The sequence below is a fragment of the Synchiropus splendidus genome, chromosome 3 (genome assembly GCF_027744825.2).
Source record: "Synchiropus splendidus isolate RoL2022-P1 chromosome 3, RoL_Sspl_1.0, whole genome shotgun sequence".
In the NCBI taxonomy this organism is placed as follows: domain Eukaryota; kingdom Metazoa; phylum Chordata; class Actinopteri; order Syngnathiformes; family Callionymidae; genus Synchiropus; species Synchiropus splendidus.
In genome coordinates, this window is record NC_071336.1 from 32,897,426 (window position 1) to 32,911,283 (window position 13,858).

Below are 13,858 nucleotides of genomic sequence, written 5' to 3' on the forward strand. Positions count from 1 at the left end.
GGACTGCTGAGAAGATCATCTAGGTCCCTCTTCCATCCCTCCTGGACATCCTCAAGACTCGCCTCACTCGGAGAACCCACCCACCCACCCGTCACACAGCCTCTTCACCCTGCTGCCATCAGGGCGAAGGTTCAGGAGTCACCGTGCATGATGCTGAACTCTCGCACCATGCACTTTTGGCTCCATCCATTGCACATCTGCCCGTCCTGGGTGGGGGACCCCTCCTCTGACGCACACCCTGAGGTTTCTCTGTTTTTCTCCCGGATTTTTTTCCCAAAGTTTTTCCTTCGCCGATGCGAAGGTTTAGGGCTACATTCACGTCTATTCGCAGTGGTCGTTGGACCCTACCCCACCTGACTATGAAGGCCCGCTGCAGTGCTTTGAGTGTGACCACAGTGGAGGTGGAAAGGCTGAGGTAACAGCTGGAGAGAAGTGGAATGAAAAACAGCATATTTGACAATAAAGCTGACCTACCTACCTACCTACCTAACTCATTCAATGAAACCTCACATCATTCCTAAACCAAGAGCGCCAACTAGTGGCCTCTGAAAATGAGGACACTGTTTCATCAACCCTCCAATATTGTTTCATGATACCTCATCTTTTACCACCTGGATGTCTGTGAGTAGCTTGCGGTTGAATCACAGAAATTGCATTCACCAGTGGGCCATTTGTTGAGAGGCCATTTTCTCTGTCCTTGGACACCATACGACTCTGCACATCCTCAGTGAATACACAGCATGTCTGCTTGGACGACATTGAAGCGGTTTACAGCTCAGACAGACTGAGTGTATAAAAGCTCATTGGGATTCAATTTCCAGTCATTACAAGCCAGTTTACCTCAAACCCAGACAGATGTCCACGATCAGCATTGTCCGTGACTGGGCAGTTTATGGACTCAACATCCGGCAGCAGACTATCTTCTCCCCCGACAACCATCTGCCATTTTCCTCGCGGCTCTCTGGATGTCGGATTGCGTGTAAACATTGGGCTTTCTGTATGTTTGCTCTGACAATCAATAGCAGCGATGCTGAACTCCGATGACTGCGAGCAAGTCCGGGCCTCGCTGTCTCCTTGCTATAATCTGATTAACAGTGAATAGCATTTATTACAACCCTCCTGGTCAGGATTTGGCCCACAGTGGGAGAGAAATAAAAGATTCCGTTGATAATGATGAGGGAGCAGGAGGAGAAGCAGGCGCTTCCCAGGCCCATTTGATTTAACAAGTTTGCACGGGGGAGGACAGGTTTTAATCTTGAGGCCTGAGCTCAGAGCCAAGTCTTCTTATTTTAACACTCCCGTCCAAATGCTAGCAACAACTCTCACACCTTCATGTCCTCCTTCACCATCAACCCCACTAGTTGTCCTCCTCTCCTTCATCTCCAACCTTCTTGGTCTCCACTCTGAAACCATCTGACCTCCCTAACTTTGTCGTCTTTCACTCTTGTTTCTGTCCCACATGGCTTCAGTTTCACGTTTCTTCGCAATCGACTGCAGCTGTTCCACCCTGCCTCCACTCTCTTCTTCGCCTCCCATCATCATGGATGATTCATCCCAAATACTGGAACTGATTCCACTACCTCAGCTCCCTCTTTCTCATTCTGTCTTTTTCACATGAAGACACATCGATCGTGCCTTTGCTTCTGCTGTTTTTCATTCCGCTTCTCTCCAGCTGTTACCTCAGCCTTTCCACCTCCAATGTGGTCACACTCTAAAGCACTACAGTGGGCCTTCATAGTCAGGTGGGGTAGGTTCCAACGACCACTGAGAATAGCCTGAAATCGTGAATGCTATCAATCGATGGGTCACTGAGGTTTCATGAAACAGTGTCCTGGTTTTCAGAGGCCAGCAGATGGACTGGAACAACTAATTCAATTAAACCTCACATCATTTCTAAACCAAGAGCGCCATCTAGTGGCCTCTGAACATTAGGACACTGTTTCATGAACCCTGCAACACTGTTTCATGAAACCTCATCGACTCATGGCGACTGGTAACCCCCCCTAAAACGCTTATAGCTGCTTGTTTTGACGTCTAAAATGCTTCCTCGACCACCAAACAATCGTCCTAAATACTTTAGTTATTCACGTACTTGAATAAATAACTCCACTCAGCTTGATGAAATGTTTTCAGATGATATTGATGAGTGAATCCTTGAGCCAGGATTTGACTGCTGGCCCTGCTTCTTGCAGGCTTTTCTGCAGGAACCCAACATCAGACCATCAGATCTTCATGGCCCAAAATTGGTCTAGAGCAGTGGTTCTTAACCTTGTTGGAGGCACCGAACCCCACCAGTTTCATACGCTCATTCACCGAACCCTTCTTTAGTAAAAAATAAAATATGATGCACTAACTGCAGACGAGACTGAGGGGTGGACCTCTGGGGCGGAGGCTCCACCGAACCCCTGAGACCGACTCACCGAACCCCTAGGGTTCGATCGAACCCAGGTTAAGAACCACTGGTCTCGACAAAACATCTGCCCTATTTTTGTCCTTTTGATGGATCACATCACCAGTAAGCCAAACCACTGTCTCACTCTTATACACCCTCTCTGATGTTCCTGAACAATTTTTGACAATATTTTCCTGCTTCTTAACTCATTGGAGGTCATGGTCCAACTGTTTTTCAGATGAATCTAAGCAACTAGAATATATTTTCCATAAAAAATTTAAACAAATCCTCAGTTTTAACTTCCTAACTTATTTCAAACCATGATTTCATAAAACCCTCAAAAGAGTCGCAAACATTAGCCCGGATCTCCAGGAACTCTTGAAACACATCCGACTGCAAATGCGCGCCAGCAGCTGAAAACATTAGCGCAGCATTAGCAGCAATTATAAATCCCATTTCTTGGATGACTACTGGAGCTAATTCGGAGCATCAGCGCACGCTATTATTTTCAGCGTCGCCGCGGAAAGAGTTGCATTCCTCTACATTTGGAAAGGCTTCCTGCGCACTCGGGCAGGTAATTCTATTCTTTTACAATCAGTTGAGGATTTAATTCCACAAAAAGGGAACCAGCAGATGCAGCCGCTCCACACATTCATCCATCTCCTTCTTATTGAAAATCATTCCGCGAGGCTTCTCTGCTTCCCGTAAATCCATTTAATTTACTGAACCGATTCCTCCGAGGACCCCTCTCTCACCCCCCCCCTTCCGCCCCCCTCACCCTGACAGGTTGGCCCCTGCAGCAACACGTTCACTTTGAGAGGAAACAATATCAAATCAATCAAAGTGCTTCTGGTGTCAACGCCTTCACCCCGGTGTGATTTCAGCTGTCATCCCTGCAACACAGCAGCAGAGGACAGAGGGAGCAAGGTAAACACAAATGAAAAGGTGGATCCACACTGTCATTAGGACGCCACACGTCGCAGGAGTCATTTCAATATTTCCTCATGAAACTGAATTATTTATTCACAGCCTTTATCCCAGTCTTATACTAACTGCACAGAGGAAAATGCATCGCTGCTTTATGTGAAACCTAACAATGTCATCACATGATGCATATGAATATTTCATTAAAAGAAGTTCAGGCATTTTATTTGTAATTTTCAGGAGAAATTGCTGCCAGTGATGAATCAAAGCATCATGAGAATCGACTTCAAATGAGTGAAGGACCCTGGCGTCTCAGAGAGAACGCGGGGAAGCAGATGTCGGGAGGCAGATCAGGCCACGGAGTCATCACTAACATGAAGCCACAAGAAGAGTGAAGCCGTCCATTACTGGTTTCCTCTGTAAACCCATCCTGCTTCAGAGTGGTGTTAGTGCCAGGTGTTTATTTTCCCTCTGTCCAAGTGGAGACAGAAATAAATAAGTCAGTACGTGAATGTGGACTGCAACCAAGCAAAAATAATACAGTGGTACCTCGGTTTTCGAACCGAAAATTTCTAGATTTTTTTGCTTCTGATTTCGAATGAAAATCCAGAACTCAAACGTCCCCGAGAATAGCCGGAAAAAACATAATGTGCGCGGACCGATCAGCTGACCCACGAGGCGCTTTGTTATTGTGTATAACGCAGCCTCTGTATGCAGACGTGTCCCGTTAGCTACATTTACTGACTGTTTTTTCTTCATATTGAGGTGTAAAACCTTTCCTGTCTCCACACTGGAGCGTGGTAGAGTGTCACAGGGGAGGTGCTGGAGCGCTCACTCCAGGGTTTGATGTCCTGTTGTGGGCTGGAGCTGGGACAGGGATGAGGCCAGTCTGGGACAGAGCCTGACTTGGTTTATGACTTTGTCACAGCCAAACTGCACAGAAGCGCACATTCAGAGCTGGACACGCACCGGGCACCTCTTCACTTCTGGAGAGACCTCACTCACTCGGCAACCCCTCCCACATGCAGCGGCCACACACATAGAGGAACAGCCACCTGCAGCAGACGCTCTACATTCACTCCTACAAAAGACTATTTTAAGTCAGACTCTCAGACCCGATGGATAAAAACAAACCATGAGTCAGAATGTTTCTCAGAGAAAAATCATTTGTGTGGAGGGATGAAACAATCATGGCCGACTCTCCAGCAGCAATTACAAGTGACAAAGTCTGAAAATGAAATTCTGAAGGACTTCAGTGGGGGAAGGGACTTGTGGATCCATCCTGAGCACCAATGAAATTCACACTTAACCGGGGCTCCAGTGTAACCCAACTATGCTTAGCTGTGTCAGCAGGTGGTGGGGTGTGGGGGGCAACCTGAACAGGTCACCACTCCACACCTGGATGTGATAAACTGAGAGCAGAAATTGAGGACTGAAAACAAAGAAAAGAAAGTTGCGGATGCGGAGAACAAAGTTTGCTGAGAACCTTTTTTCCATCCCAAACTTGGCTTTGTGTTGCCCCAAGTTGTGACCATGAGCTGACTGTCCTCCACACAACAGCGATCAGAAAAGTTCAATTTCTAACTGATAAGTGCCACGTTCTCTCTTATAATTACGGTCAGCGGTGGCATTCTCTCTTCTCCATGATGACTTTTCACTAATTACTGAGAGCGGTAAATCATCATGATTCCGGCTCAGTGTTTCCGATGTTTTCTGCATTCAAGGGTGCGACTTCGACTGCAGAGATGACGCCTGTTATTGGTGCCACCTTGAAGACGTGGAGCGACGGGAGATCCATGTCATATTACACTGAGCAGAGTCCAGTCTGGCTGGGTCTTCTGAGGTGATTCTGATCTTGTCACTGTCTTCCTCATGGACTCGCAACCTGATCCGCTCTGCAGTGTGTCATACAGCAAACAGAAAAGCTCTGGGTTTGACAGCTCTAAGTCAATGGAAATACAGTGGAACCTCGGTTCTCGACCACAATCCGTTCCAGACGTCCGTTCGAGAAGCGATTTGTTTGAAATCTGAATCGATTTTTCCCATTACAATGAATGGAAAAAGAACTGATGCGTTGCGAGCCTTAAAATAGTCTTTTGTAGGAGTGAATGTAGAGTGTCTGCTGCAGGTGGCTGTTCCTCTATGTGTGTGGCCGCTGCATGTGGGAGGGGTTGCCGAGTGAGTGAGGTCTCTCCAGAAGTGAAGAGGTGCCCGGTGCGTGTCCAGCTCTGAATGTGCGCTTCTGTGCAGTTTGGCTGTGACAAAGTCATAAACCAAGTCACGCTCTGTCCCAGACTGGCCTCATCCCTGTCCCAGCTCCAGCCCACAACAGGACATCAAACCCTGGAGTGAGCGCTCCAGCCTCGGAGGTGTACATTTGCAATGCATTTTTGATTCAATAACAGACCGAAGAAAAAGATCCATGCACGCGTTGGCCTCACTGGGTATGAATACAGTCCATTCACTGGGTTCTGATTCGCCGACAGAACTGGCGACGGCACATGCACGTCCATGCTGCTTCATCCGACTTTGCCGTCCCTGCAGGAACTCATTCAACAGTCCAGACACTTTCATCCCAACAGAATCCATCCTCTCTCTATTGTTTCCATTCTCTCGTCTAATCCACGGCGGCAGATTCATTTCTGGTTCATGCTAATTGACATCTTTGATTATGCAAGAATAATTGTCTCTTGACTTTGCATGGCTTCCGGAGAAGCTCCATTAATAATCGGCGACGAGGAATCCTCCTGATGAAATGGTTAAGTGCCGGGGAACGATAATCGCAGACCATCTTGTTTGGGTGTTTTTTTTTTTTTTTCCATTTTCCATATCTCATTAAATTAGCATGAAAGGTCACACACACCAGCGTCTGGCACTTTACTTCGCATAGCGCTTCCTGCTTTGCATAAATTATCACGTTACGTTTTCGCTTCTGCCGCAAATGATTTCATCTGCATTCGCTTCTTGCAATTTGAGAGTCTGGAGCCTCGGGAGTTGCTGTGCTGCACAGCTGAGCAGCTCGGTGGGAAGAAAGTTACTTTGTTTTATTTGGCGCTGGAGACAGACGTGGTGTCAACATCTAAGGTCAAACAGGGAAGTTAGCTTTGCACATTCCAAGTATTTTAGCACAGTGAAGTGACTCCAAGTGGTGAAGAAGAGAGTGCAGGCAGGGTGGAATGATGTTTGAGGAGTCACAAGAGAGAAAGGGAAGCTTGACAGGACAAGTGAGGGCGCTGTCATGATGCTGGTTTAGAGTCTGAGGAGTCAGAGGTGAAGATGATGAGGTCTTCCCAAGTGGCGATGTCCTGACTCGGGATGAACTGACCAACACTCGGACACACACAGACTCAGTTGTTTATCCTGCTGACACTCATCAAAGCTGGATGTACAGGAACACGTCCGTGTCTGTGGTGAGTCTCAAGCAAGCCAAGTCATTTATTTTGTGAGGGTCAAGTTATGTCCAGTCAAGTCATAGCTTTGCTCATGCAAGTCTCAAGTCATTGAATTGTAATAACCAGGACAACAATTGTCTTAAAATGCCGAAGTTTCATTTGCAAAATAAATGTTGCAAAAACACACGGCATACAAGAATGAAAGAAAAGAAAAATGAAGAAAAAAGTGTGTAGAAGTGAGAATACTGTGTGGGTTAGTGCATCGAGCTGTGCGAGAGATGCGCATGTCACATGATCACACATTCAGGTTGCCAGGTTGGCTCCGTACGTTCGGACGTTCAAAAACATTACAATGCGGAATGTGTTTTTAAGAATTCTCTCAATAACGTACAAAGCAATCACTCGCAGTCCAAGTCATGACTGCAAGTCAGGTCGAGTCATTTACCACTGCTTATCAAGCAAGTCCCTGATCTGGCGACTTAAGTCAGACTTGAGTCAAGTCCCTTGGCATGAGTGGGACTGGACTATGACTCAGATACACATGAAGAATATGAGCAAACACAACATGTAAATCGTGAAATAATGAAAGACGCAGAATGAAAAGATGACTGGAATGTGTATGAGAATAAACATGGTTTTATTTAATTCATGGCTGCCTCAATGTTTTGTGTGTTGATCCCCGACGGAAACCTCATGGTGTCAAACAAAAATGGCTTTGAATTAACAAACCAAAACATAAAAAATAAACAACAAAAAAATGCATTCAGTAGCCATGAAAAAAAAAAAAAATCAGTATATCACGGAGACATATAATTTCAATCTCATCTTGTCGGTTGGCAAAACCTTCTATTATTGGTGACAAGCAGGAGCTCCAGCTTTTCATAGCGATCTTGGCAATCGCTTGAAGCAGAGTAAAGCACAATATAAACCGGGCAGGAACCAAAAGCTTGTCAAGATATTAAAAGAAAAAAATAGCATCACGTATTGAGAGTAGGATGAAAAGAGGGGAAAACGCTCTGCATCACAACAGTGAGAAACAAACCAAATTAAAAGCGAAAAACATGAAGCAAAGAAAAAACAGATGAAATAAAATGCAATTTGTGTCTGTCACCAAAACTTGATCAAGAAAAATAAATACAACACATTCATCGGAAAAAAACACAAAAAAAATATTTGGACTGTCGCACAAAAATTCTATCCTGAGCTGAAACCTGAACTTGCAAAATGCAAAAGAAACAAACAAATACATAAAATAATAATAATAAATATATGTTTAATCATTCAGCTTGATATTGTCCAAAATGTAAAATCTGAAAACACAGGAGGACACTTTAAGCTCCTGAATTGAAGGGGGCAGTTGACCATCTGCAGCATGATGTTTGATCAGCGCGATGGGTCAACATGTAAACTCAGAACGTGGCTAGTTAAAAGTGAATGAATCCAGGATTAAAAAGGACACAGAGCTTGCGCTAACCTGATTCTCAGAGGTTCACGGTGTGAGACAGAAAAGAAATCCCCCTGGAGCCTCTGCAGTCCAACATCAGATGCAGTGTTTGGCTCCGATAATCCCGAGTGTGAGATCTGCGCCACTTTAGTGCCGAGACAACAGAGACGAGATTGAACACCGCGCATCTCGGGGACCTTCAATCAGCCCGACATGGACTTTGTTGTTTAATACGAGATTTCCGCTGTTGCCGCTGATTCATTTGAGGTTCAGCTAGAGGTCGCCGTAATCCCCCCGGAGGCTCCGATATGCTCATCTTCCCCTGCATATTGTGTCGAGACGCGCCTGAATGAGGAAGAATCTCCTGCGTTTGCATTGTTCTGTCAAGCACGTGACTGTGGACAATTAGACCCGAGTGCAATGAGGATCCTGTTCTCCGTGCTGTCAGAAGAGTTGAGCGATGCCCGGACAGCTCTGCTCAGGATAGAGAGGGCAGTTGCTTTGATAGTCAGAGACAGTGAGGCGCTCAGCTCTGCAATCTGATCTCTATCCCTGCCGTCGCTGACATGCTGTATCGCCCTGCGTCTTTGACCAGTCTGTGGTCTATCAGGTCTTCCGTCACAGTTACAAGGGACTTAGGGATTTTGTCTCAAGACAAAGTCGGCTCAAAAGTCCGACGTGTCAGGTTTTGGCTGCGGACTTGATCCCACCTGGAGAGATGCACCTTGTCCCGAGAAGCTCTCTGGTGGAGGGGTGAGCTTCTGTCCTCAGGCGACTCTGTGCTAGATGCTGGAAACTACGTGTGCAGAGCGACTCCACACAAACATGATAAATACGGAGCAGTAAGGTCTGATGATGGATGACTAGGTGGACGACATTGTTCAAAAAGAACTTGGCAAACTCCCAGAATGCTGAGGTGAGCAGCCGCAGCTGCAGGCGACTGGTGCTGGGGAGGAGCGCACCAGTACCGGGACTCGCGATGTGTGCATCTCCTTTATTAGGCTGATAAACACCTGATTTTATTGACAGACAGATTTGCTTAAATGAATAATGCCGCGCTCTGCAGTAACTGCTTTCACCACCATGATCCTGCAGCTGTCTGCATGAGGAGAACAGCGAGGCGGAAAGACGCTGTTTTTTGTGAAGTTACTGAAGATCACCAGACTATTCATTGATCATTTCTGACGTCTGGATCTGTACTTCAGTGTTAAAAATCTCCTCGATCGTAAGTAATCTCTCTGACTTTGTTCTACGTGTTGTGAGGGCAGCGGGAATAAATCAAGTCACGCTACCATCCGTTACAGGCCAAAGGTTCGGACAAGTTTGGACACTTCTGATTCAATGTTTTCGTCTTTATTTTTACTACTTTCTGCGTTGATGATCATATATATGAAACAGGATGTATGGAATTATGTAGCAAAGAAAAACAATGTGAGATAATGCTACATAGTTTTTTTTATTTTTTATGACAGTGAGGCAAACCCTCGACCTTCTTCGTGAGCTTCATGCGGTCGCCTCATGAAGCTCATCCCCAGAGTGCCAAGAGTGAGTACAGCAGCCATCTATTTGAAAGAATCTGAAATATCAAACATGTTTTGTTTAGTACATGATTCCACACGCTGTAAACAGTCATGGAAGAGGTGCGTCCAAACCTGAGGCAAGTGCTGCAGAAACAGGTTGGCATAAATCACATTTGTAGTGAAAGTAACACAGTAAGAATGAGTCAAGACAACCAGCAGAGAACACTCGACACAGCTGCTTGTGTCTCTGCTCTCATTCTTTGTTTCCTCAAAGCATCTGACGACAAATCAGAGCAGAAACATATCGTCTTTTGGCTCAGCTCTTTCTTCACCGCAACAGTCTGATACAGTCCCCTTGATAAAGGATGCTGCCCTGATCTGTCTGTCCAGATGCAGCCTTCCCTCACTCGTGAACAACACCCCGACACACTTGCAGTCCTGGGGAAGGGTCTCATCTCCAGCCCACCTTTTTCCGAATGTTCATTTTAGTGTGAACAGATAAAAAGGCCACAAAAGGTGCTTCAACTTCCCTCTTCAAATCTGGCTCTCAGCTTCCAAGGGTTCGAAAATATATGTTCAGGTTCCAGCAGACATTTTGCCTAACGTATACACAGAAAAATGACAGAAAACATTTTAGGGAATGCAAGTGTGAAGGCTGAAAGAGGCGCAAAGGAAGAGCTAGCGGAATCACTGTGCCACTGTAGCACAACCAAAATAAAAAAAAAAAAAGAGAAGCATTTTTCCTTTTCTCCTCCGTGTGATTTTAGCCACAAACAGGCACCAACCTTCCTTTAATGGGGGAGAAAAACACACTTGAACATTATACATCGCTGCTCTTTACACATGCAGAACCAAAGGCTTTTATGCAAAACAAACTCATTTAGGCTCCAGAGAGACAAACATCATGTGCATATTTAAAATCTCCCTCACATTCATGTGGGAGCTGAAAGCAGCGCGGAATGTTAAGAAGCACTTTTGAACAGTGGGATTGTAGCTACATGTTCATCGGAGACAGAAATGTAATACGTTGTGACCTTGAGGGCCAAACAACAGGATGAATTCATGTTCATGGTTGCTTAGTTTTCACCTTGCTTTGTTATTTTGGACATGAGGAAAAGTCGCTAAGCTAATTAGCATTAGCTATCTGAGTAAGGGATCTCAAGTCTGACGCAAAGTGTGACAGGGCTGGTTTTGTTTTATGTAGTGGGTCTATAGTTCTTTTATTAAAATGCCAAGTGCTTTCAGTTTTGCCAAGTGACTTTAGATTTTTAAGAATTTGGATCCAGATTATCACCCTACTGCCACTTGATGGTGGTGCTGTGTTCTCATGAGCGGACTGGAGGTTGGGTGAGATGGACTCCCAGATGTTCAGATTAATTTTGCAAAAAAAAAAAAAAGTATGGAAAAAAAAACGTATACATCAGAGGTATAGAAAAAGACAACATTGTGGTTAAAACACTACCAAAAACATACAGTATCCAATGGGGGTAAAAATATGGGCAACAGAAGTGATCGTAGTTCCAGCGGCACAGACAAGTAACTGAACACTTGCTCGAAAAACAAAGTTTCTTAGGGCTAAATATGGCTGGTTACAGTGTCAGAACTGGTATCCTAACCATGGACTAACGTCCTACCAACAAAACTCACTGACCTTTTACAGGTCTGGGATCATTTCTTCATCCATAAATGTGGGTTTTGCGGTAGTAAAAGCACTTTGAAGTAGCTCGACAATACGGCATACTTCAAAATGGCCCACCTGTTACAGGATATAAGGTTTCTAGGTAATCGTTCTGTGGCCTCTCGAAAAACTTGTCAACGCTGATCTTCACGGTATCAAAAAGTTCCGGCGTGTCTTACTTCCAAATATAGTTTTGAGGCTCCGGTGGGCTTCTTAAAATAACTTGGTAGTCCAGATTTGGACTTTGAGTTTGACTTGTTTGAAAAGGAATTCAAATGTGACTCTTGAATGGATTTACGTGGACAAAGCTTTAGGATTAACATTAGCCAATTATCTTATTTAAGGTTTCGCATTAATGACGAGCAAATGTGTGATGTGTGTTTTTCACAAGCCCAAAGTGTGGTCTACAAGCTGCTGTTGAGATTTTCTTGAGCTCAAGAATTGTTTGCGTTCGGATACGGCCATTTGCTGTAAGCCAGTGGTTGCCGACAATTCCGTGCCACGGAGAGACAAGAGCGGGGCGGAGGTGCCAGCTGGAGAAGGAGGCGATGACCAGGATGGTGTCATTGTCCGGCAGCGCTTTGGCAGCAGCGACCGACCTGGAGAAGTGCCGCGGCCGGCGGACAGGAAGGACGGCCAAGGCTGCGGCACAGTGGAACAGAAGCGAGGAGAATAAGGACGTCAGGAGTCTGAATTACGGGATGGAGATTTTAATGTGTAGCTTACAACACTGTAAAATCAAAAGCGGGTTTTTAGGACAAGGAATAACGGAACGATTATTCTCGGCTTCCGCTTCCTTCTCTCAGGGTAAACAAACCTTAACTAGGCAAGAGGTAGTTTTCCTAAAACGAGGCAGAAAGCAATTTAAATATTTAGGTGGGCTATTTTTACAGCCTAATTCTGCAGCTCCCTCGGGGCAGGTGTGAAGCTCCGGGCTGTTTGGACAGAACTTATTCTCTGCTGGAGGTGTAAGGACCTGAATGGAGCTCAGAAGCTGATTAAAATGCGCAGTTAGTGGTTCAATTTTTCATCTCAAAGAACAAAAGAAATGGAGTTTAATGAAACACCTAGCATAATATCACTTATTCACCGCAGCTGTCATGTAAGACCAACTTAAAAGGCCACGTCCGGCCAGATATCTTCCACTGCAGTCGTTCAGCTGACGCCGTTTTAGTGGGTCGTGGATTCATTCCACAGCAGGCGGCTGAATTAAGGGCACTATCCATCGACTATAATGTCATAGGTATATGGAGTCTGTCTGTTCCCACCTGGCTGCAGGTTCCCTCTAAACACTCAGGCTTCCTCCCACAGCTCAAAACAAAAAGGTGTTAACTGCAGACTAGAGGATCTAACCAACAGCTACTCCACAACCATATGAATGAATGAATTCTTTCTACACATTAGAGCTAAAGAGATGTGAATAAAGGAGGCAAGGTCTGACCAAAGCCTGACTAACCCTTGTCTCTTTTTCAAAGGGATGGGAAGATGGGAAAATCGTAGCATCTCAAGCCACCACAGGTTTGTGGTCGGCAGCAAAGCCACATGTTATGAGTTCATTCATTTTTCAAGCATATCCCAGCAACACAGCGAGAGGTGCGGGACACACTGGATGCTGGAGCTGGGTCGATGAGGCATCATGAAACAGTATTGCAGGGTGGGAACAGTGTCCTAATTTTCAGACCAGATGACGCTCTTGGTTTAGAAATGATGTGAGGTTTCATTGAATGAGTTGTACAAGTCCAAACATCTTACAGCAGACAGTGCCATCTGGTGGCCTCTGAAAATCAGGACACTGTTTCATGAAACCTCATTGACCCTTCAATACTTTGTGATGAAAACTTCTGACTAGTGGACACTCCAGTCATCGCTCACAGCAAGGGTCCTACCACTGAACCTCTCCATGTGCTTGGACTGGTCCCACAGGTTCTGTCTCGGAATGTCTGAACCAGTCAAGATGGTGAAACGCAAGCAAAGCTGTCATCCATGTTGACAAACCCAATGAGTCTAGAGAATTGACTGAGCTCAATATTAAACATTTTAATTTACAAAATTCAGACGTTTCCATTTCAGGATTTTGTTGTTCTCAACTTTGATGCCTGATTCTCATACATTTTTATCCGATTTTTTTGTGAGCCGACACTAAACTTCATTTCATTCACCATTTCATTTTCTTGGTTTTGTTCCATGAAATTCCTTGTCCTCTTCTTTTATTAAAACCCTTCCTGCTGATCACTTCAATAACTGTGATCCATAATGATGTCGCTTGGAATTTTGTTTTTGCCAGAAACCTTATCAAGAAAAAGCACTTTATTTGTTTGGATATCCCGCATCTCTAAAGTCAGTTTATTTTTCATGCTGTCACTTTCAAATGCAAAATCCAGGCTCATACTCAGCAGTGGGCTCGCGATGTCATTTGATTCAAAAACCCATTAAAACCCCTCAATCCCACGTCTAGTAGAGAAGCGAGGCAATGAGCCAGCCGCAGAATATGCGATCTCGTCTTGGAGA